Source organism: Oncorhynchus gorbuscha, linkage group LG03, assembly GCF_021184085.1.
Source record: "Oncorhynchus gorbuscha isolate QuinsamMale2020 ecotype Even-year linkage group LG03, OgorEven_v1.0, whole genome shotgun sequence".
Taxonomy (NCBI): Eukaryota; Metazoa; Chordata; class Actinopteri; order Salmoniformes; family Salmonidae; genus Oncorhynchus; species Oncorhynchus gorbuscha.
In genome coordinates, this window is record NC_060175.1 from 48,267,941 (window position 1) to 48,293,347 (window position 25,407).

General features: G+C 44.1%; 1 protein-coding gene across 6 annotated transcripts in view; it reads left to right on the plus strand.

Moving 5' to 3' along the window:
• LOC124031465 (extracellular sulfatase Sulf-2-like) overlaps positions 1 to 25,407 on the plus strand; it is a 100,257-nt gene that overhangs the window by 42,651 nt on the left and 32,199 nt on the right. For 4 of the 6 annotated variants that reach the window (XR_006838131.1, XR_006838132.1, XM_046342717.1 and 1 more), the window contains one exon: positions 4,055 to 4,111. The exons of 1 other annotated variant lie outside the window; for it this stretch is intronic. The gene's annotated coding sequence lies outside the window, so the exon portion shown is untranslated. Of the gene's footprint in view, positions 1 to 2,318; positions 2,450 to 4,054; positions 4,112 to 25,407 lie in introns of those variants that run through there. One more of the 6 variants, XM_046342716.1, reaches the window with a different exon arrangement.

Consider the following 25,407-nt stretch of genomic DNA (forward strand, 5'->3'; position numbering starts at 1 on the left):
TAACTCCTAAACTTAACCCTAACCTTAACCCTAATATCTAAACCCTAACCCTTAACATTAGCCAACTAGCTAACATTAGCCACCTAACCACTTAAAATATCATACATTTTGCAAATTCGTAACATATTGTACATTTTGCTAATTCGTTACATATGATACGAATTGTAATATTATACAAAATGGGTGATGGACAACCACAAATTAATAGATATCAAATTAAGCGTAACATATCATACTAAATTGTGTGTCTCAGATTTCCGTAAACAATAATATGAAAAGCTCTGTGGCCAGGTTGTTCATTTCCATTTCTCCCAATACCCCCCCGTCTTTTCTCTCTCTTTCTCCCAGTGTTGAGCGGTCCCTGCCCAAGACTGTCATCTTCTTCCCTGTTCCCTCCTTTCCACTCCCTGCCTGGTCCAGCCATTGTGGTGCCTAATAAGGTTTATGGAATTACAATTTCTCTGAAATTGGATTTTTCACTTCACTAAAGCATGGGGATTAGCGGTTTGGTACTTGGTGCATTAGGGCCTCTGACCTGTAACTGAACTGCTTTGGTTAAGGGGCCCCAAGGTGGACAGATCAAAGGACAAACAAATGTGGGCTCTCTCATCCCGTCCCACTGTCTGTATAATCTTCTCTTTCTGATTTAAGCCTCACAATTCGTTGGTCTACTTGGTTAACATGTAGGCTAGTTAGATACACTGATATTCTGCCTCATACATTTCAATGACATAGATTAGTTTGAAAACTGAGCTTCGGGTGTTTTGTTTAATATTCCAAATAATTAGGTCAAGAGATTAGGAATTCCCCCCCTCTGGTTGTGTTTCATGAAGTGTAAGATCCACTAGTTAACCTTGTGATCATCAGGCCCCCTAAAGCCACGTTATGCATCATCACAGACACAATAGTTGTTTAACTATAACTTAGCAATATCTGGGAATGGATGGAGCGATAGAGGCAGAGGGTGGAATAGTGAGGGAAGGATTGGCATGGAGACAGTACTAATTGAGTTGTCCAGTCACAGCTTTGCTCATTGAACTCTTAATTGGGGGAGAGAAAGGGTTGTGGAATCAATAGGGGGAGAGGAACAACATTCTCCTCCACTGAAATCAATCAGGGGTGTGGTTGAGAATGATAACATACCCAATCACAGAAACACGGCCTGATGCTTCCTCTAAGTCAGACCTGATGACAATAAAACTGCTGAAAGACTGCTGTGTCAGGCAGTTATTCTCCAAATTCCCCCCACCTCTGATTACATGTAGGGGATTGTGCACTGAAACGTTTTTAATTCCTATGTAGTTTTAGTCCTGAAAATATGAGAATGTTTCTAACAATGAGATCTCACGTTGCAGTGCAGTGAGGGACAATAATTGATGGAGAATAATATTTTTACCTGTACCAAAAATAGACTTTTCTTCTCGTTCCCCTTCCTCTGTGTAGTAACCATTTTTTTGCCCTGTCACCTTGTGATGTATCATCCTTTTATCTGAATCAAGGACGAGGCCAGGTGTCGCATTTTCTCACTGCTGCGGTTGTCCCATCGCCTTGTCACCCTCCGTCCACTAAAACCTTTGCCTCTCTCTCCTGTTATTTGTTTTAAAACCGTCAATCTTTTTATTTGAGTGAGACAAGAGGAAATGAATATTTTTTGAGCGACCTTTGAACGTGTGTTTCACTGGATGTCTGTGGGTGTCTTTATAGGCCAAATAAAACATTTTGGGTATATGGGTTTGTCTCCTCAACCTGACATGAGTAATATGTTTGTGTTGTGAACACCCTGTCCCTTTCCCCTGTATCTATCAGGAATGTGTTAACCTGCCTCATGTCGCTGCCTTTGAGAACACAGCATAGGGTGGCATATAGAATTTTGAGATGGACAGACAGACAGGTGCCCTGCCTCTCCTCCCTTTGATGCCCATGAGTGGCTGGCATGCCCAGGCATTGAGCTCCATGGGTGCTTAGGTGTTATTCTTAGAATATCAAACACCCCCTGACACACATGCAGGCACGCGCACACACACTCCCAAAATGCTACCCTTGCTTAGTGTCTGTGGTGTAAAGAATGATTTAACAGAGAACAAATAATGAAATGTTTGTTGAGTCATATCATTACTGAGAGCTGTAGGTCAGAGTCCGGTATGATGGGAATAGAATGTTTGGCGCAGTGTTCAGTCTTGTCTTTTATGGAGATAAGAGCTTGGTTTGGCATCATTGCTGAGTGGTTTACACACTGGACGTTGACACCCAGCCAATCACAACAAAGAGCAGATAGCTTCAACACTGTCAACACGTCTTGCCTTCACAGCCAGGCACAGAACAAAGCCTTCAGCAGGCAATAGAAAGGAAATAAATATAGATAGTTTAAGACATACAGGAAATGTTAGAGATCGAGACCGTTTTAGAAGTAGAGACTGTTTTAAAAGAGCTTGCTGATTGAAAGAGTGTGGTGAGTTCAGAGATATTTCTGTTTCTCAGACATTTTGACAGGTGCATGACGTTAGAGCTGGTCTATTGAAAATAGTTTTGGGGTATTTGATGACATTGATAGTGAAATAGGATCTAGACATAAAGCAGACGTTTGATCCACCTCTCTGTCATCTGGGAGGGAGGAGCGGTGGTTGTGAGTGTCATCTGCTGGGAAGGAATCATAATGGTGGAAGGCATCTGTTAATGAGGAACAACAATAGAGTATGGCATCTGTTGGGGATAAGCCGTAATGGAGTAACGCATGAACACCAACAAGAGCTAGAATGGAATATGGACAGAGGCTGTTTTATGTGGTCTACATGCATCCCAGATCAGGAATATGGACAGAGGCTGTTTTATGTGGTCTACATGCATCCCAGATCAGGAATATGGACAGAGGCTGTTTTATGTGGTCTACATGCATCCCAGATCAGGAATATGGACAGAGGCTGTTTTATGTGGTCTACATGCATCCCAGATCAGGAATATGGACAGAGGCTGTTTTATGTGGTCTACATGCATCCCAGATCAGGAATATGGACAGAGGCTGTTTTATGTGGTCTACATGCATCCCAGATCAGGAATATGGACAGAGGCTGTTTTATGTGGTCTACATGCATCCCAGATCAGGAATAGGCTGCATGAAAAGAGTATGATGCATTCACTCACTTTGACATCCGAACAGGGAGACAAAGACAGTTGTTTTAACTACCCACATGAGAAAATACTACAGTTTACTATAGAATTCTGTTGTAAACTGTAGTATACTGTAGAGTAGTATAGTTCACACTGTAGTATCCTCGATCATGTGTAGTACGTATTATTGAATGTTGTAGAATACTATAGTAAATACTACAATGCCATCTGCAAAAAACACTGTAGCAAATAATACAGTAATGTCGGCAAAAACACTACAGCTGCAAAAACTCTACACTTTTTTAACTATAGTCAATACTACAGTACTTAATTTGCATACATCCTGCCTAATCCCCTCCCCCAAATCACAATTTCCGCCATCCATCATTGAGAAACCTACATGCCAATTATAGACCATATATTGTGTTCACAACATATTATAGAAAATAGCATTTCCTCAAGGAAAAAGCCTCCATTTTTTGTCAAAGATAATAAAACAAAAACACGACAGTGAATACTACAGTATACAACAATCCACAAAAAAACTAAAGTATATACTACAGTATACTACAATCCGCCAAACATTACTGCAGTAAAAAAAAACGGTGTTATTTTGGACGCAGTATTGGCAGCATACTGCAGATATACTGCACTCTAACTGCAATCTTTTTTCGTAAGGGTTACTATAGTATGTACTACAGTTTTCTTTTACTACAGTAGTTATAATATAGTTAACTGTAAATACTACAGTGTACTACCGTGAAAACTACAGTCAAATCTGCAAAAAAACTACAGTGAATACTACAGTATTTATACCATAGTATACTATAGTATTATTTTCATGTGGGTAACAATAATACTTTGATGGGTTTATTTTCAGCTCTCCATTGATGTTGTGTCTGACTCCTGATCTTTTTCATCACTCTTGAGTTTCTGTGTTTACTTCCAGACCGTGGTCTCTGAACACTGCGAGAGAACATTTGAGAAGCATTGTTTGGAAAGGAAGGTAAGACTTGTTTACATCTTGTTATTGACTTCCATGAGTTTGTTCATGTCTCTGTGCGTATGCATGTGGTACATCTTTGATGTGAACATCATAAGCCTGTCAGTGGGTGGAGTGGAATCTTCATTGAATCTGATGTTGTACTGGACTGTTGCATAGCTGGTTACACATCTCATGGAGCAGAAATAGCATCAATTCATTAGTATGGCATCACCATGGCTGCTGTAAAGAGACAACTGCACAGCAGGCTACTGTCAACACCACAGCGTGTACCATAGGGAATAGTCTATCAGCACCAGACAGAACTCACACATTCAAACCACTTTATTCAGAGTGACATATTTCACCTCAAATACTCTACTTCTTTGGTGTTAAACCAAAGCCCAATTGTGTGGACTGAATAGTGTCGGTTTGGGGTTGATTGTGTGGTCTCAGTAAGCGGTGATCATTGGTTTTAACCACAGCACAACCTCTCTGGTGGACTCATCGGTCCATCTGCCACTCACCCTGAATAAGAACGGATCAGGGGCATCAGAGTGGGACAGCCCCCCGGGATTGATGTCCAAGCTAAGAGTTTTAAATCAATGACTGAAACAGCAGAACCCTCTGTGGTTTGGGATTCCCTCGGCGCATGGATTTATACCACAAGCTGAGCTGTTATATTCTCATGTTGCAACCAATACTGATCACATACCTGATACATTCACAGCTACATAACACTGTGCTGTTTAAATTGACTGTAGACCTGTTGGAAAACCTGTCTCTTTTATACAGATAACACAGAGGTAACAGATGAATCTATTCTAGTCCATATGAACAGTTGGGCAGCTGTATGAGCAGCAGCGAACAAATGTAGCCATATGTGCACAGCTGCCTACCTCTCACAGCCTCGAAATCATTTGTAAAAACTACAGCTGACATGAATCGGTCTGTCACCTATATTCCCCTACTACTGCCTTCATTCAGTAGTTCACTGCAGTGTCACTGAAATGCAGCTCAGGTACATTTCTGTTAGCTAAAGAGTGGCCTGAGAGAAGAGGCTTAACTTTCACTTTCTGCATGTCTGTAAAGCCGGAGAGGATGACAGGGGAATGATGTCCCTTTGGTGAGTTATTCTGTTTGAAGCCTGATCTCCACATCAAACCCAGGGTGCGCAAGCGGGCACTGTTCACCTCTCCCTTTCTTCCCTTCCTCTCTGCCAGAGGAGTCCTGTGGCAAGGCCGGATAACACTGAGAAAGAAGTCTTAAAGAAACTTTTCAAAGGAAGAGATCAGCCTCAGCCACATCAAAACTTTAAAGTGATTTGAGTTTTTATCACTGTCCCTTCACCAAGCCTGGTAGTTTTCTGACTCCAGAAATGTGCCATCTTTACATTTCTTGCAGGCGGTTGCGTAAGGTGCGTTTGATAGCTCACCACAAAGGGCCTCTTCTCTCTCTGCTCCCTGAATCTGACCGTTGTGGTGCTATTCTTTCCTCATAGCACACTCATATCAGATCCCCTCTCATGTCGGAAGTAGCACTCGGTCTGTTTTCTGACCGTATTTAACCAGATCACCACCACTCATCACACTGGTCTGATTCTTCTCTCCATGCCCCTGCTCTCCTCCTGCACACTGATTAAAAGTCAAATATAAAAGTGGTCTGTTGTAGTACGGTCTAATTGATTCTTTCCACTGGATGCACCCAGAATGGGGTGACAGCAGGCCATACCAGGCTTTGTCAACATTGGGCCCGGTGCCCGCCTCTCAGGAAGGCATCTCAGTAAATCCCCTGTGTGTGCCAATGGACAGGCCACACACAGAGGCACCCCTCAGTGTGCCAGCCTGCCAGCCTGGTGTTATGGGACAGACAGATAGACACAGAAGCAGCTCCTTCTCTTTGTGTCTCTAGCTCTGAGCTCCCATCAGCTGAATGGGAGGCATGAACCAAGAAGGTCTGTGGGAGGGAGGCTGTCAGGTGATTGTTTTAAATGTGTTTGGGGGAGGCACTAGGCAGTTTCTCACCTTGTTACTAAGTCTCTGCAATGCCCACTTGCATTACCACTCATCTTACATGCACGTTTCGTGAGGGACGGTGCTGAAATGTCTTACATCTGGATCCTCACAAAAGGCTTTTCTCCAATCCCCAAGTCTCCTGCTGCTAACATCATCGCTTTAATGTTTACACGCAGTAATGATTAACAACCATTGGGGGCTTATATGAAGCATGAAGTGGTAGCAAATAAACCTTTGCTGCTGCGCTTTCTGGAAGCTTCAGTTTAGGGAGCCTTCCATTTGACTTTAAGGATTATACAGTTCATTTTATTGCTTTTATATAGCAGTCATTAATATTTGAATCCTGCTTTAGTTAAACATAAATCTCTCCCTATAGAAAGGCAGTATATCTCTGTGTATGTTCCTATACACTAAGGATTTATTGCACCTGTCAAACTCATTCCCCGGAGGGTCAAGTGTCCACGGGTTTTCACTCCTCCCTTGTACTTGATTGATGAATTAAGGTGACTAATTAGTAAAGAACTCCCCTCACCTGGTTGTCTAGGTCTTAATTGAAAGGGAAACCCAAAAACCGGCAGACACTAGGCCCTCCATGGAATGAGTTTGACACCCCTGATTTATGGGCTGATTTATGGTGGCTTGAGTTGGCTCCTCCACTCCACATTTTGGTTTTAGTGCGTTTTTCTTGCTCCACACATTAGTGGCACACTGCATTACATGCTGTTCATTACCAGAGGACATCCATCCGCTACCCTCCTTTTCTCCATGACTCTAATTGACCTTTAGCTCAGTGTGATGCACAGTAAAATGTGATAGGCCTTTATTATAATTTCACATGCTTGAATAGCTGAGTGTATGTCCTGTGCCTGTTTTATCACCCATCTGAGCAGAGGGAATGGGGGAATGGAGAGAGCTTATAAAGAGAGGGGCAGGGAGACGGCCATTGGTCTGGTGATTACTTCATTAGAAGGATGGGGCTGTGCTCTACCCATTGACGCTGTGTTAATTAACAGGCAAGGATGCTGATCTTCATCAAAGCTCATCTAATTCCTATTTAATGGAATGAAGAGAGAGTGGTAATCGAAATGATGCGAGGGGAATATATTTAAAAAATAACAAGACTTCATTGAATCAGCGGTTAAGTATTAATTTATGGCATTATGCAAATGCTTTCATTACTGGAAAGGGTTATAGCCTTATGCAAGATTCATGTTTGCATTGTGTCATTACATTGCTTTGTGACATTTAGTTCTGTCTGAGAGTAGGCTAATAGAAATGTGGGCTAGCTGGAGGGCATGCTGTACTGTACCTCCACCACACTCCCTCTCGCCCTCCCTCCAGAGAGTTAGTGGGTGTAGCAGGGTCAGGAGCACAGCCACAGGGTCCTGACAGCTGTGTGTGGTCGTGACATGGGCCTAATGGATGCCTGATTAGAAATGCAGCAGCAGCCCCACCCCAGACCTGACCTTGACATGGGCTGTGGTTACTTTTGCACTCTGAGCTGGGGGTGGAGGTCGTGGTGGAGGTATGGGGTGGTGGTAATGAGACAACATTAGATGGGGGGAAAGTCACTCTGGTTCATAGGATTCAGCACACATGTCTGTCTGGATCGTTCTCTGGTCTCTCCCTCAAGTTGTCTTCCTTCCTCAACTTCTTGTTTTTCTCTTTTTCGTGTTGACAGGTGGTTGATACTTGTGTGACTGTGGCACTTGGCTCCCCAATATAGATTACAAGCCCAGCTCTGCAGGGAGGAACAAATGATAGCAATCAGAATGATCCAGAGGTCCACTGATGCATGATCAATCTGAGCCTTCATTAAAAGCCTGCTAGGCAACCCTATGCAATATCAATACTGCAGCGCCACAGAGAGATGTCTGGGCTGTTAGGGAGGGAGGCTGCTGGCAGCCTGACTGACTGCCGTAACACTGTGGGAAGTCAGCCAGAGGATCAGTTAGACTGGAACACTTACCCTCATGTGCCAAAACACAGGTCAGGACAGACAGATGGGGTGTCTGGGCTGCTGCTTTAAGGAGGGGTAGGGATGGCTCTGTACCGTTAGAGAGGGGGACAGTGACTGTTCACTATGGGATCATATGAGTGGAGACAAAGGGTTGTGTGTTGAGTTTATGTTGCTTCACAAGGTGTGTAATTGTACATTATGGACTATTAAGCTACCATTACTATGACTGTGGTCTGTTAGTCACATTTCTGAGCCTAATAGGCAAATAACAAAGATTTTAAAATATTAAAATAGAGCATTACCAAAAACTCAGAGAAACAGTGTTATCGAACCATTCCTGTCTAACGGGGCTAAGGAGGAATTGGAATGGACATAGGGTGGTTGAAGTCCCTCTCTTTCTCCCCTCTTTATGTTCCCATCTCCCCTCCAGTCTTCACCCCCTGTGTGGTTCTGACAGGGTTTGGGGTGTGTGTTTCTAAGCCAGATAATCTACCGACAAAGGCTAAGAAGGAGAGAGAGAAGGGGGAATACGATGGAGTGAAGAAGAAAATAAGTGGTCTTTGCCTGCCTCTCCATTCCCCAAGGGAAAGCTTAACAGCAGATAAGACTGTCCCCACTGCGCCCATGTTCCCATTATCAGGCCCTGTATGAGACATGCAGGCAGGGTTGAGCCCTGGAACACTCTGGAGCCGACAGGAGATAATCCTTGTCCCTGTGGGAAGCTGTGGTCGCTACAAGTGCCCCCCTGGGAAGAACATGGACCCCCAAAGGACCTAGGAGAAGTTGGAGGAGAAAAGAATCCAGTATTTTTGAGAGCTCTGCCCAAACTTGTGTCATTCTGTACTGAAGCCTTCTGATATATCTGTAGCCCACCGTGATTTATACTCCAGCAGCCAGTGGCTGTTTACTGAAAGGCGAAACCAATATTGTCTGTAATCATCATTAAGTCAAGGCCATTAGGAGTGGCCTCTCCCTGCACTAATTTGATGAAGGAAGAGAAATGGGCAGTAATTAAAAGAAAACAAATGACAATATAAACCTCTCTCCTGTGGTGCTCTGACAATGATGGTTGATCTAACTTGATTAATGCTAGTAACCTACTGATAGGAAACTGGAAATAAACAAACATTAAGCAGTGGGGTCTCATGACCATCACTTATGTGGTTCTACCTGTGAGGTTCAAACTGGGATGGAAGCACTTTATTTGCATAGTCCATCTGTAGATGCTCTGCAGACTATCTACAGACTACCAGTAACATTTATCTATCTATTAACCCTAACCCTAATCTTAACCCTAAAGTTCACCCTTACCCTAACCTTAGCCCTAACCCTTATCTTAACCCTTATCTTAACCCTAAACTTCACCCTTACCCTAACCCTAGCCCTAACTCTAACCCTAACCTTAACCCTTACCCTTACCCTAACCCTTATTCTAAACCTAACCCTAGTCCTAAACTTAGCAAGTAGTTGCTTATCAACAGATAGTTTGTTGATATTATGACCATCTGTAGAGCATCTACAGATGGACTATCCGGACTATCCAAATAAAGTGTGACCACTAGGATCTATCACGCTCTCTATAATGTGGTTCCCACAACTGTAGAGAACATTCCCTTAAAAGTCTCATTAGGTCATTAATTAACGTTTTCATGGGAATGTTCCTGTGATATGCAAGGAATGTTTCTAGATACCAGAACGTGGTTACCATGTTCTCAGAATATCAGATATTAAAGTTCTAGACACGTGAAATGAAAACATTACACGAACATTCCTGTTTCCAGTTTTCTGTGGGTTAGGAGAATATTCCATTAACGTTCCACCAAACATACACAGAACATGGTTGCCATGTTCTCAGAATATAAGATAGGAATACTCTAGACACATTAAATGAGAACTTTGCAGGAACATTTGTGTGTCTTGTTACTGATGCCGAGCCAATCAAGGCCCTGACTGGTGAACTGACTGATACTCACTCACACACACACACACAGTGCTTTTAACGTAGTGTTTTCAACATAGATATTTGACATATATTAACATATAAAAATGTGAGACTAGGGTGACTAATGTGAGAATAGGGTCCAGAAGAAAAAAAAGAAAAAAACATTCCTCTTTAGGCACTTGTGTAAATCTGAGACACTTTGATAGGTGTAAGCAATGGGGTGAATGCACTTCGAAGTAAATCTCAGCTCTGTTAAAAGTACACTCAAGAAAAAACTTGTATTGATTATAGTGATTCATGAGTATCATTAAAACAGGTTAACATACCTCAAAGTACAAAGAAGTGTTTTTGTTTTTGTGTGTTCTCTGTTAAATGTTTGATCAGCCTACACGTTCCTACCTGTTAACACGTTTTATTTCTGTAATGCATACAATAACAATGTATTCATACTATGACTCTTACATGTCCATGTGATGTTCACCGCCCTCTTATGACGTCTGCGGAAATGTTTTATCTGGTTCGTCAATGACAGACGGAGCACACAAGATTAACTTAAATTTAAAGAGGAGCTGGGTTGGAGAGGCCTATGCTTCCACCTACTGTAGTAACAGCAGAGATGTAGGCATCCTGATAAATAAGAATACACCACTTTCACTTATATCCCAGCATACGGAATTAGATGTTTCCTCATTTTGAATTGTACCTTATTCTGTTGTATCAGATACTTATGTCATGCAATAAAATGCAAATTATTTACTTGAAAATCCTAAAATGTGATTTTCTGGATTTTTGTTTTAGATTCCGTCTCTCACAGTTGAAGTGTACCTATGAAAAAAAATTACAGACCTCTACATGCTTTGTAAGTAGGAAAACCTGCAAAATCGGCAGTGTATCAAATACTTGTTCTCCCCACTGTATATATATATTTTCGGAATACTCTAAAATCTCAGGATATAAAATTAACATCAACATTTTTTTTAGAATGGCAATAGGAAAAAAGAAAAATAAGTGGTCAACAACAGCAATCCCTTAAGTGGACCACAACAAATAATAAATACTTAGGACACCTGATAAGTGACAACAAACAACAAATATATAAAGATGACTTTATCCCATTACTAAGTAACATGAAAGCAGATCTACTATAATTGAATAATCTCCCCATAAATCTTACAGTTATAATAAACCTATTTAGAATGGCATGGCTCCCAAATGTTTTAGATTTATTTTTGATAATACCAATTACACCACCGAAGACATTTCCTGAAAAAGTATGCTCTGTCATAACAGAGTTCATATGGGCAAATAAAACGTTTTAAATGTCCCTAAGTCTGAGGGTGGTTTTAACCTTACAGACTTGGAATTGTATCAACTCCCTACCCAAGGCTTTTACATGCGACATATTGCAAATGCACTAAAGAGGAACAATGGGTACATATTGAAGATGCGCATGCTCATCTACAGAATATTTTCACGAAACGGATAATACAAGATCCAATATTCTCCCTAAAAACAAACCCCTATGGAACAATCCTTTGATAGCTTTTCAGAATTCACTGATAAATTGGTCCACATGGATGACGTGGTAATAAGAAATTGAATTATTTCCATGACAGAATTAAAAATACATTTTGGACTGACCAATGTAGACATTTTCAAAAAAATTATATTTGTATTTTTTATTTCACCTTTATTTACATTTACATTTTACATTTAAGTCATTTAGCAGACGCTCTTATCCAGAGCGACTTACAAATTTAACCAGGTAGGCCAGTTGAGAACAAGTTGTCATTTACAACTGCGACCTGGCCAAGATAAAGCAAAGCAGTGCGATAAAAACAACAACACAGAGTTACACATAACAAAACGTACAGTCAATAACATGATAGAAACATCTATGTACAGTACAGTGTGTGCAAATGTAGAAGAGTAGGGAGGTAAGGCAATAAATAGGCCATAGAGGCAAAATAATTCAAATGGATCGTTAACACTGGAGTGATATATGTGCAGATGATGATGTGCAAGTAGAGATACTGGGGTGCAAAAGAGCAAGAGTGTAAGTAATAATATGGGGATGAGGTAGTTGGGTGTGCCATTTACAGATTGGTTGTGTACAGGTACAGTGATTGGTAAGCTGCTCTGACAGCTGATGCTTAAAGTTAAAAATGGGAGATATAAGACTCCAGCTTCAGTGATTTTTGCAATTCTTTCCAGCCATTGGCAGCAGATAATTGGAAGGAAAGGCAGCCAAAGGAAGTGTTGGCTTTGGGGATGACCAGTGAAATATACCTGCTGGAGCGTGTGCTACAAGTGGATGTTGCTATGGTCACCAGGGAGCTGAGATAAGGCAGGGCTTTACCTAGCAAAAACTTATTGATGACCTGGAGCCAGTAAGTTTGGCAACGAATATGTAGTGAGGGCCAGCCAACGAGAGCATACAGGTCGCAGTGGTGGGTAGTATATAGGGCTTTGGTGACAAAATGGATGGCACTGTGATAGACTACATCCAGTTTGCTGAGCATTGGAGTGTTGGAGGATGTTTTGTAAATGACATCGCCGAAGTCAAGGATTGGTAGGATAGTCATTTTTACGAGGGTATGTTTGGCAGCATGACTGAAGGAGGCTTTGTTGCGAGATAGGAAGCCGATTCTAGATTTAATTTTGGATTGGAGATGCAAAGTGAAAATGCTGCGCCCTATCGCTAAAAAGTTAACTGACTTGCTTAGTTAAATAAAATAATAAATAATCTTTCCAATAAATGTCGAGGGTCTTCTTCTGGTGACATGATGATTGATGCTTGCCGGACTTTTTGATAAATAAAACATTCCCGCTCTTATCCATAACAAAAGAACTCCTACCCCCACTTTATCTGCGATCTGTTGGCTGGAGCGCATGTGCCAAGACCAGAGTAGGCAAATTTGCTATTTAATGCAAGAGTTTTTGTGACAAAACTATCAGTAGAGTTGAAAACTTTAGATTTGTACTCACTACCTCATCACACACTGATATTTATCGGCATCAAGTCAGTACGGTGGAAACATATTTTCTTTATGCTATTTTAGAATATTCACATGGAAATCAGTTGCCAATTGGATGGAAACCTCGCTACAGATAGAATGTTACCCTAACTAACTTTCTTTTCCCTAGAATTGTTAGCTGGGCTGTTACTGGTAGCAGGACAAAACCAAATGTATAATCCATTTAGTTTACATGTGACAAATTGTGGGGAAGCTTTGCTTCTGGTCAATAAGTGCCAATAAGATGGCCCCGCTCACTCAGCAGGTTGTCTTGTCGACCAGCTCAGTCACTTGTTTCAGCTATCAGCGTCCGTCCCAGTGAAATAAACCATGGTACCGCACAGTAGGACACGTCCCCCTATGTCAGCTCTCCCTTACACAACAACACAATAGGCTATAGCAGGGGAAAGCAGAGAGCACTCATTGACTCTTAATCAGCTAGAGTTTTACCCACCGCTAGAATAAACCCATCCAGACTGAAACAAAATACTATTTACATTTGCTTCCTCAAGGCCCAGAGATGCGGGGGGGGGGGGCACAATCAAGGCTCTGTTTCTGTTTTTGCTACCACCTCCATGTTCTTTTCGGCGTACCACTGGGAGCGCGGAGGGGGACTAAGTGGCCTGACCCCACCGGGTCACCACACACGGTGGTGGCCTCTGTTGGGCAGGCCCCAGTCCGCAGCGCTCACATCCCACCCTGTTACCGATAGAGAAGACTCCACTGGTCCCCAAGAGATGATGACTGAGTTCACTCTTTCTATTATTCAACAGCACATCCCTGCAACAACATTGATTACTGAATTACATCAAAATAAGCAAATGTAAATGTGAGAGGTGTCAAAAGCATGATTTCTTTGTTGATGTTGAGGTAAGGGACAAAGCAGAGTGATGTCCCTCTAGAATTGTGTTGGTCGAGGGGAAAAACATCTTGATCATGTTGGATCTTCCCGTGTTCACTTCAGTGAGCGCGGCTAGTTAATGAGATGTTTCTCTGTGCCTTTGTACTGTCTATCACACTCCAGCAGAGTGCTGTTTGAAGTCTGATATGCTGTGTCTTGTGTGTATTGTACATTTCTAGTCCACAGGGGTCTGTCTGAGCTCTTTGTTATCATGAACGGGTCTTTTGTCTTTAGTGAGACCATTTCACATTCATCTCCTCCTCATTTATCCAACAACCCAATCATCGGCCATCTTATCTCTCCCTGTCTCATCAGAGGAATTAAAGCAATTATGTATAATATGGATGTTTGGAGAGGGGGATGGTGTTTGTTTGGTGTGTGCGTGTGATACTCACAATTCTCCGATAACAGCCAGACCACACCACCAACTCCTGTTCCTCTTTAAATTAAGAAGAAAAACAAACCCATAGCCGGATTAATGATGTGTTAGGTTCTAAATGTATACACATCCACGTCTCACTGTCTGTGTCTCTCTCTCTGACTGATATGGAGAGTTGTGGATGAGTACCCCTGTGCTGCACAGAGTGGTACAAGCACACACACACACACACACACACACACACACACACACACACACACACACACACACACACACACACACACACACACACACACACACACACACACACACACACACACACACACACACACACACACACACACACACACACACACATACACACTGTCCAACACATAAACAGCCATAAAACACTCATCTGTTTTTCCTTCGATCTGGCAGAGACTACTACTGTACCTGGTCCATTGTGTCTGTGTATTAAAATGGGATATGATTGTGCCAATTCTGATAGTCAGGTTTTGTAACAAGTACTGTACACAGATCAGAACTAGAGGATATCTAAATAAATGATTTGCTGTGATTGTCTGACAGATCCTCCTGGCTATTTACATACTGTATTATAGGTTATTAGCACTCCTGCAGTATAATCACTCCTTTAAAATTCTATGTATTTTGGTACATGGGCCCTGCCCAGTGTTATTGATGGCATGCAAGGGTTATGTGCTTTGGGACGGGTGCGGGTTCTCTGCATTGACTTTGTAAGGGGTCATTGTTTTACCGGTTATCGCGTTAGTGTTCATTGATTGAGAAGTCATTGATTTACACATAATTGTCTTTATAATCCATCTGCAAATCAAATCAAATTCAAATCAAATGTATTTATATAGCCCTTCGTACATCAGCTGATATCTCAAAGTGCTGTACAGAAACCCAGCCTAAAACCCCAAACAGCAAGCAATGCAGGTGTAGAAGCACGGTGGCTAGGAAATACTCCCTAGAAAGGCCAAAACCTAGGAAGAAACCTAGAGAGGAACCAGGCTATGTGGGGTGGCCAGTCCTCTTCTGGCTGTGCCGGGTGGAGATTATAACAGAACATGGCCAAGATAAATGACCAGCATGATCGAATAATAATAAGGCAGAACAGTTGAAACTGGAGCAGCAGCACAGTCAGGTGGACTGGGGACAGCAAGGAGTCATCATGTCAGGTAGTCCTGGGGCACGGTCCTAGGGCTCAGGTCCTCCGAGAGAGAGAAAGAAAGAGAGAATTAGAGAGAGCATATGTGGGGTGGCCAGTCCTCTTCTGGCTGTGCCGGGTGGAGATTATAACAGAACATGGCCAAGATGTTCAAATAATAATATAATAATATATGCCATTTAGCAGACGCTTTTATCCAAAGCGACTTACAGTCATGTGTGCATACATTCTACGTATGGGTGGTCCTGGGGATCGAACCCACTACCCTGGCGTTACAAGCGCCATGCTCTACCAACTGAGCTACAGAAGGACCACAAAGATTTTTTAATTCCTTCGCAAAAAGTGCCTATTGGTCCAATCCCATCTTCAGTAATGGGAGTGTGACTCAAAAGATTCAAACAAATTCATTTGGGACTTACTTGAATGTCAGTTTTACATCCGCATGTCTCTAGCTAAAATTCAGCCCTTCATACTTGGGCAATGTGATCGAATTCTGACCACAATGTTGTTTCTGTGTTTATTCCTCCCGGGAAGAAAGCATGGTGAAATGAAGAGATACAATAATTGTAATATTGTAATAAGACTCACGCCTTTCAAAGAGCACAGTGCAACGCTGTTATGTTTATGTACCACTTTATTTATGACTGGCCCAATAAGGCCCAGTACAAGTTAAATTCCCGGTTTAAAACACGGTGTCATCTTGACAGTTTTGGAGGGAGGGTCTTAGGCTTGCGAACCCGAAGTAGAAAATACATTTATTTGTGTGTTTTGTTTTAGACCTGTTGTACTTTGTGTAGTTGCTACTGGAGACCAAGAAAGTGTTTAGATTGTGCCTTCTACATAGCGACCAGCTTGTCTTAAACGCACACATCAGCTGTCCTGACTGTTTATTATATCTGTTATGTCTTTGTGATAACAGTATTATGTAGCGGCGATTATGACTGGTTCAAGTAAGGTGTTGCCTATAACATAACCCACCTGCTAACTGGGCCTTTCCATCCATTCATCAGCTTTGTGTTGTCCTCACACCTGACAATATTTAGGCTAGGATTCAACCCGAGTCATGTTAGCAAATGACCAGCATGGTCGAATAATAGTAAGGCAGAACAGTTGAAACTGGAGCAGCAGCATGGCCAGGTGGACTGGGGACAGCAAGGAGTCATCATGTCAGGTAGTCCTGGGGCATGGTCCTAGGGCTCAGGTCAGTTGAAACTGGAGCAGCAGCATGGCCAGGTGGACTGGGGACAGCAAGGAGTCATCATGTCAGGTAGTCCTGGGGCATGGTCCTAGGGCTCAGGTCCTCCAAGAGAGACAAAGAAAGAAGGAGAGAATTCGAGAACGCACACTTAGATTCACACAGGACACAGAATAGGACAGGAGAAGTACTCCAGATATAACAAACTGACCCTAGCCCCCCGACACAAACTACTGCAGCATAAATACTGGAGGCTGAGACAGGAGGGGTCAGGAGACACTGTGGCCCCATCCGAGGACACCCCCGGACAGGGCCAAAACAGGAAGGATATAACCCCACCCACTTTGCCAAAGCACAGCCCCCACACCACGAGAGGGATATCTTCAACCACCAACTTACCATCCTGAGACAAGGCTGAGTATAGCCCACAAAAATCTCCGCCACGGCACAACCCAAGGGGGGGGCGCCAACCCAGACAGGATGACCACAACAGTGAATCAACCCACTCAGGTGACGCACCCCCTGCAGGGACGGCATGAGAGAGCCCCAGTAAGCCAGTGACTCAGCCCCTGTAATAGGGTTAGAGGCAGAGAATCCCAGTGGAAAGAGGGGAACCGGCCAGGCAGAGACAGCAAGAGCGGTTCGTTGCTCCAGATCCTTTCCGTTCACCTTCCCACTCCTGGGCCAGACTACACTCAATCATATGACCCACTGAAGAGATGAGTCTTCAGTAAAGACTTAAAGGTTGAGACCGAGTTTGCATCTCTGACATGGGTAGGCAGACCGTTCCATAAAAATGGAGCTCTATAGGAGAAAGCCCTGCCTCCAGCTGTTTGCTTAGAAATTCTAGGGACAATTAGGAAGCCTGCGTCTTGTGACCGTAGCTTACGTGTAGTATGGTCCTTCTGTAGCTCAGTTGGTAGAGCATGGCGCTTGTAACGCCAGGGTAGTAGGTTCGATCCCCGGGACCACCCATACGTAGAATGTATGCACACATAACTGTAAGTCGCTTTGGATAAAACCGTCTGCTAAATGGCATATATTATTATTATATATGTATGTACGGCAGGACCAAATCAGAGAGATAGGTAGGAGCAAGCCCATGTAATGCTTTGTAGGTTAGCAGTAAAACCTTGAAATCAGCCCTTGCTTTGACAGGAAGCCAGTGTAGAGAGGCTAGCACTGGAGTAATATGATCAAATTTTTTGGTTCTAGTCAGGATTCTAGCAGCCGTATTTAGCACTAACTGAAGTTTATTTAGTGCTTTATCCGGGTAGTCGGAAAGTAGAGCATTGCAGTAGTCTAACCTAGAAGTGACAAAAGCATGGATTAATTTTTCTGCATCATTTTTGGCCAGAAAGTTTCAGATTTTTGCAATATTACGTAGATGGAAAAAAGCTGTCCTCGAAATGGTCTTGATATGTTCTTCAAAAGAGAGATCAGGGTCCAGAGTAACGCTGAGGTCCTTCACAGTTTTATTTGAGACGACTGTACAACCATTAAGATTAATTGTCAGATTCAACAGAAGATCTCTTTGTTTCTTGGGACCTAGAACAAGCATCTCTGTTTTGTCCGAGTTTAATAGTAGAAAGTTTGCAGCCATCCACTTCCTTATGTCTGAAACACATGCTTCTAGCGAGGGCAATTTTGGGGCTTCACCATGTTTCATTGAAATGTACAGTTGTGTGTCATCCACATAGCAGTGAAAGTTAACGTTATGTTTTCGAATGACATCCCCAAGAGGTAAAATGTATAGTGAAAACAATAGTGGTCCTAAAACGGAACCTTGAGGAACACCGAAATTTACAGTTGATTTGTCAGAGGACAAACACCTTCACAGAGACAAACTGATATCTTTCCGACAGATAAGATCTAAACCAGGCCAGAACTTGTCCGTGTAGACCAATTTGGGTTTCCAATCTCTCCAAAAGAATGTGGTGATCGATGGTATCAAAAGCAGCACTAAGGTCTCGGAGCACGAGGACAGATGCAGAGCCTCGGTCCGATGCCATTAAAATGTCATTTACCACCTTCACAAGTGCCGTCTCAGTGCTATGATGGGGTCTAAAACCAGACTGAAGCATTTCGTATACATTGTTTGTCTTCAGGAAGGCTGTGAGTTGCTGTGCAACAGCCTTCTCTAAAATTTTTGAGAGGAATGGAAGATTCGATATAGGCCGATAGTTTATATTTTCTGGGTCAAGGTTTGGCTTTTTCAAGAGAGGCTTTATTACTGCCACTTTTAGTGAGTTTGGTACACATCCAGTGGATAGAGAGCCGTTTATTATGTTCAACATAGGAGGGCCAAGCACAGGAAGCAGCTCTTTCAGTAGTTTAGTTGGAATAGGGTCCAGTATGCAGCTTGAAGGTTTAGAGGCCATGATTATTTTCATCATTGTGTCAATAGATATAGTACTAAAACACTTGAGCGTCTCTCTTGATCCTAGGTCCTGGCAGAGTTGTGCAGACTCAGGACAACTGAGGTTTGGAGGAATACGCAGGTTTAAAGAGGAGTCAGTAATTTGCTTTCTAATAATCATAATATTTTCCTCAAAGAAGTTCATGAATTTATCACTGCTAAAGTGAAAGTCATCCTCTCTTGGGGAATGCTGGTTTTTAGTTAGCTTTGCGACAGTATCAAAAAGGAATTTCGGATTGTTCTTATTTTCCTCAATTAAGTTAGAAAAATAGGATGATTGAGCAGCAGTAAGGGCTCTTCAATACTGCACGGTACTGTCTTTTCCAAGCTAGTCGGAAGACTTCCAGGTACTGTCTGTATACCAGGGAGCTAGTCTCTTAATCACAGAGACAGAAACAATCACCCACAAACACACAGTGAAACCCAGGCTACCTAAGTATGATTCTCAATCAGAGACAAATAATGACACCTGCCTCTGATTGAGAACCATACTAGGCTGAAACATAGAAATTCCCAAAACCTAGAAAAACAAACATAGACTGCCCAACCAACTCACGCCCTGACCATACTAACTAAATACAAAACAGGAAATAAAGGTCAGAACGTGACAGTACCCCCCCAAAGGTGCGGACTCCGGCCGCAAAACCTTGACCTATAGGGGAGGGTCTGGGTGGGCGTCTGTCCGCGGTGGCGGTTCTGGCGCGGGACGCGGACCCCACTTCACCATTGTCTTAGTCCGCCTTATTGTCCGCCTCCGTGACCTTCTCACCATGGCAACCCCTCTCAATGACCCCACTGGACAGAGGGGCAGTGGCTCTGGCGCCTCTGGGCTGAGGGGCTCTGGCGCCTCTGGGCTGAGGGGCTCTGGCGCCTCTGGGCTGAGGGGCTCTGGCAGCGGCGCCGGACAGGCGGGAGGCTCCGGCAGCGGCGCCGGACAGGCGGGAGGCTCCGGCAGCGGCGCCGGACAGGCGGGAGCACCTGCAGGGAGACAGAGAGACAGCCTGGTGCGTGGAGCTGCCACAGGAGGCAGCGGCGCCGGACAGGCGGGAGCACCTGCAGGGAGGAGACAGAGAGACAGCCTGGTGCGTGGAGCTGCCACAGGAGGCAGCGGCGCCGGACAGGCGGGAGCACCTGCAGGGAGGAGACAGAGAGACAGCCTGGTGCGTGGAGCTGCCACAGGAGGCAGCGGCGCCGGACAGGCGGGACGCTCCGGCAGCGGCGCCGGACAGGCGGGACACTCCGGCAGCGGAGCCGGACAGGCGGGACGCTCCGGCAGGGGCGCCGGACAGGCGGGACGCTCCGGCAGCGGCTCCGGCAGCGGCGCCGGACAGGCGGGAGCACCTGCAGGAAGGAGACAGAGAGACAGCCTGGTGCGTGGAGCTGCCACAGGAACCACCAGGCTGGGGAGACCTTCAGGAGGCTTGGTGTTAGGAGGAGCCTGAAAGACCGGGCTGTGGGGGAGCACTGGAGCTTTGGTGCGCAACCTTGGCACCACTTCCCCAGGCTGGATAACTACTCTAGCCCGGACCCTCCAGAGTGCAGGCACAGGTTGAACCGGGCTGTGGGTAAGCACGGGAGATCTAGTGCTTACTACACGCACCTCTCCCTTAGGCTCCACTCCCACAGTTGCCCGGCACGAGCGGAGCGCAGGCAGAGGACGCACTGCACCCTCCCAGCGCACCGGAGACACAGCACGCAGAGCCGGCGCAGGATAACCTGGACCAAAACTGCGTACCGGCGACCAGACCCGCTGAGCAGGCACCATACACCCTGGCTCAATGCCCACACTCGCATGGCACTTTCGGGGGGCTGCCCTATAGCGCACTGGGCTATGGACACGCACTGGCGACACCGTGCGCTTAACCGCATAACACGGTGCCTGACCAGTAATGCGCTGCTTATAATAAGCACGAGGCGTGAGCTCAGGTCTGCTACCAGGCTTAGTACCACACCTCGTGTGCCCCCCCCAAAAAATTTTTGGGGCTGCCTCTCGTACCTGTCGCACTGCCGTGCTGGCTCCTCAGATTGCCGCCGCTCAGCTCTCGCTGCCTCCAGCTCTCGCTGCCTCCAGCTCTGCTTTGGGGTGGCGATTTTCCCCAGCCTGTGCCCAGGGTCCCTCTCCGTTCAGTATCTCCTCCCATGTCCAGGAGTCCTGTGATGCTGGCCTCTGTTGTTGATGCTGCTGCTGCTGTCGTCGCTGTCCTTTACCACGCCGCTTGGTCCGATTTGGGTGGGTGATTCTGTAATGAATTTCCTCCTCTTCTTCCGAAGAGGAGAGGCGAAACGGATCAGAGGACCAATGCGCGGCGTGGTAAGTGACCATGGTTCTTTTTAATACGTTAAGGTACACATGAACAACTGACTACAAAAAAACAATAAATGTGAAACTCAAAACAGTCCTATCTGGTGCAATCACAGAGACAGAAACAATCACCCACAAACACACAGTGAAACCCAGGCTACCTAAGTATGATTCTCAATCAGAGACAAATAATGACACCTGCCTCTGATTGAGAACCATACTAGGCTGAAACATAAAAATTCCCAAAACCTAGAAAAACAAACATAGACTGCCCACCCAACTCACGCCCTGACCATACTAACTAAATACAAAACAGGAAATAAAGGTCAGAACGTGACAACGGTACCGTCTTTCCAAGCTAGTAGGAAGACTTCCAGTTTGGTGTGGCGCCATTTCCGATTTCTGGAAGCTTGCTTCAGAGCTCGGGTATTTTCTGTGTACCAGGGAGCTAGTTTCTTATGAGAAATGTTTTTAGTTTTTAGGGGTGCATCTGCATCTAGGGTATTGCGCAAGGTTAAATTGAGATCCTCAGTTAGGTGGTTAACTGATTTTTGTCCTCTGGCGTCCTTGGGTAGGCAGAGGGAGTCTGGAAGGGCATCAAGGAATCTTTGTGTTGTCTGTGAATTTATAGCACGACTTTTGATGGTCCTTGGATGGGGTCTGAGCAGATTATTTGTTGCAATTGCAAACGTAATAAAATAGTGGTCCAATAGTCCAGGATTATGAGGAAAAACATTAAGATCCACAACATTTATTCCATGGGACAAAACTAGGTCCAGCGTATGACTGTGACAGTGAGTGGGTCCAGAGACATGTTGGACAAAACCCACTGAGTCGATGATGGCTCCGAAAGCCTTTTGGAGTGGGTCTGTGGACTTTTCCATGTGAATATTAAAGTCACCAAAGATTAGAATATTATCTGCTATGACCACAAGGTCCGATAGGAATTCAGGGAACTCAGTGAGAAACGCTGTATATGGCCCAGGAGGCCTGTAAACAGTAGCTATAAAAAGTGATTGAGTAGGCTGCATAGATTTCATGACTAGAAGCTCAAAAGACGAAAACGTCATTTTTTTTTTGTAAATTGAAATTTGCTATCGTAAATGTTAGCAACACCTCCGCCTTTGCGAGATGCACGGGGGATATGGTTACTAGTGTAGCCAGGAGGTGAGGCCTCATTTAAAACAGTAAATTCATCAGGCTTAAGCCATGTTTCAGTCAGGCCAATCACATCAAGATTATGATCTGTGATTAGTTCATTGACTATAATTGCCTTTGAAGTAAGGGATCTAACATTAAGTAGCCCTATTTTGAGATGTGAGGTATCATGATCTCTTTCAGTAATGACAGGAATGGAGGTGGTCTTTATCCTAGTGAGATTGCTAAGGCGAACACCGCCATGTTTAGTTTTGCCCAACCTAGGTTGAGGCACAGACACGGTCTCAATGGTGATAGCTGAGCTGACTACACTGACTGTGCTAGTGGCAGACTCCACTATGCTGGCAGGCTGGCTAACAGCCTGCTGCCTGGCCTGCACCCTATTTCATTGTGGATCTAGAGGAGTTAGAGCCCTGTCTATGTTGGTAGATAAGATGAGAGCACCCCTACAGCTAGGATGGAGTCCGTCACTCCTCAGCAGGTCAGGCTTGGTCCTGTTTGTGGGTGAGTCCCAGAAAGAGGGCCAAATATCTACAAATTATATCTTTTGGGAGGGGCAGAAAACAGTTTTCAACCAGCGATTGAGTTGTGAGACTCTGCTGTAGAGCTCATCACTCCCCCTAACTGGGAGGGGGCCAGAGACAATTACTTGATGCCGACACATCTTTCTAGCTGATATGCACGCAGAAGCTATGTTGCACTTGGTGATCTCTGACTGTTTCATCCTGACATCGTTGGTGCCGATCTGCAGCTGACTCGCCAGTATGTTTTTGTGTTGAAGCTTTATCTTGGTGTACGTCTCAACACCTGACTTTATGAATAGTGTGATGTCTGGATGCCATGGCATATACTATGTGATAATGCATGGATGTGTGAGTGGAGAATAGATTATGAATAGCAATCACTGCACCTCTCGATACAGTAGCTACACATTATCATGCAAAATGGGGTTCCAGTTCTGTACAGAATTCAGCATCCCATTCTCCACCCATCCCCCAACACACCAAATCATCCTCCAAACATACTCTCTCCCCTCAGAGAAAGAGTTACTCTAACATAGAGGCGGGACGTTTCAGAATTTGCATCTGAATACCAACTTTTGTTGGTAAATTCAAGGGTCCTTGGAGAGTTTGCAAATTCTATCCAGATGCAGCTTTTACAATCCAATGGGAACAAAGTCACACATTCTCAAAGCCCTGCCAGGCTCAATTATGACCAAAGGAATCTGTGCGATAGTGTTGTCAATAGGCTGCATTCAGGACTGGGATATGTGTTTGACATTCTTAGGTGTTTCATTAGTTTGTTTTTACTTGTTGAGTATGATGTGGATGAGTGGAGAATTTGAGTGTCACGAATGTGAAATGGACAGTGGAGTGTTCTATTTTATTCTATTTCATTTGACTCTATTCTATTCTATTTGAAATCCTTGCACTGGGAATCTAGTAAAAAAAATGCCTGAAGCAGACATTCTCATGCTTTGTTCTATCCAGACTATTCCTTGAGCTGTCTCTCTCTCTGATCCCTTTTATATCGAGACAAAAACCCACAATCTTTACCATACCATCTTCTTTACACTGCCTTTTTTTGTGTCTGAAAGGTGTAGCTGGTAAGAAAAACTATACATTAAATTCCTCTCTGGACCTAGTGATCGTTGCTGTATTTTCTTTAAAAATTCATCTTACGGCTCTGTGAGAAAACCGATCTGTGAAAACATTCCTGGTTTTGGGACGCTCACTTGGGTCAACCAATGGCTACACTCTACTCGCTTGAGAATATCACCGGTAACTTCTCTTCGCATGTTTTGCTCCGACCATTTACTGTAGATAAGGTCTGCCGCTACTAAGTCAGTTGGCGAGGACGTTTTCTAGCAAGCTATCAATGTGCATAACATCAAACAAGCAGAGGGTAGGAAGAAACTATGAAATGCCGATCTGCATTTTGACTGAGTGACAGCAGATCATCTGCCCACTGCAACTTTTGAGAACACACACACAGACACGCACAAGTCCGCTGATCCTGATCTGCTGCCACTTGTTTAATAGAAACGTGCAGGGAGATGATTAGCATAGATATTTCCAAACCCTATTAAGCATTTTAAAACCCATCGTTTTTTCCAATTATGAGTAGGCCAACATGCGATCCGACTATCAACTGTCAAATACGAATACCATTTCCGATTCAGTATAGGCTATGGCCAGATCCCGCCGAGGCCACTCCTACCCCTCGGTGTGCCAGCTATTCACTGGGATGTACTGTATGTATGGGGATATAACTCAAAGGAAGTGGCAAATAAGGGACCATTTGAAAGGGAACATAAGCATTGGAATTCTATGTGAAATATATCTCTCTCGCTCTCCCTCTCTCCCAGTTGGAACATTGATTGGGGCAGACTCAGTCTATTTTGTGCTTCTGTGCTCTTCCATATTTCATTGGCAGGAAGCTGATTAAATAATGAGAAACGTACGGATGGGTACGGATGGAATCAGTCGTCCTTCAATATGTAACAATAGTCTGGTTCTCCTCATTTTCTCATATTCTAGCCCTCTCTCCCTGGGGCATTGCTTGCATGCATCAGATGGTGCTCATTGAACAAAAAAATGTATTTTATTCGTAGGAAAACAGCATTAACTCCACTGCTAAATCTTTTGGATGTTTCTATTATGTTTTGATGTTTTTGTCCAAACTGAGAAGTTTCTGTTCAACTTGCTAGGTGTCTGTCCCTCTCTCCTCTGTGGAGGGACATTGCTATAATGTGTCTGTCTCCGGGTATTTGTCTCTCTGGTGAAAGCATTTGGCCCCTACACTCCCCTCTATTTTACCACAACGCCCACAGTGTGACACAGCTCCGTTGTCATGCC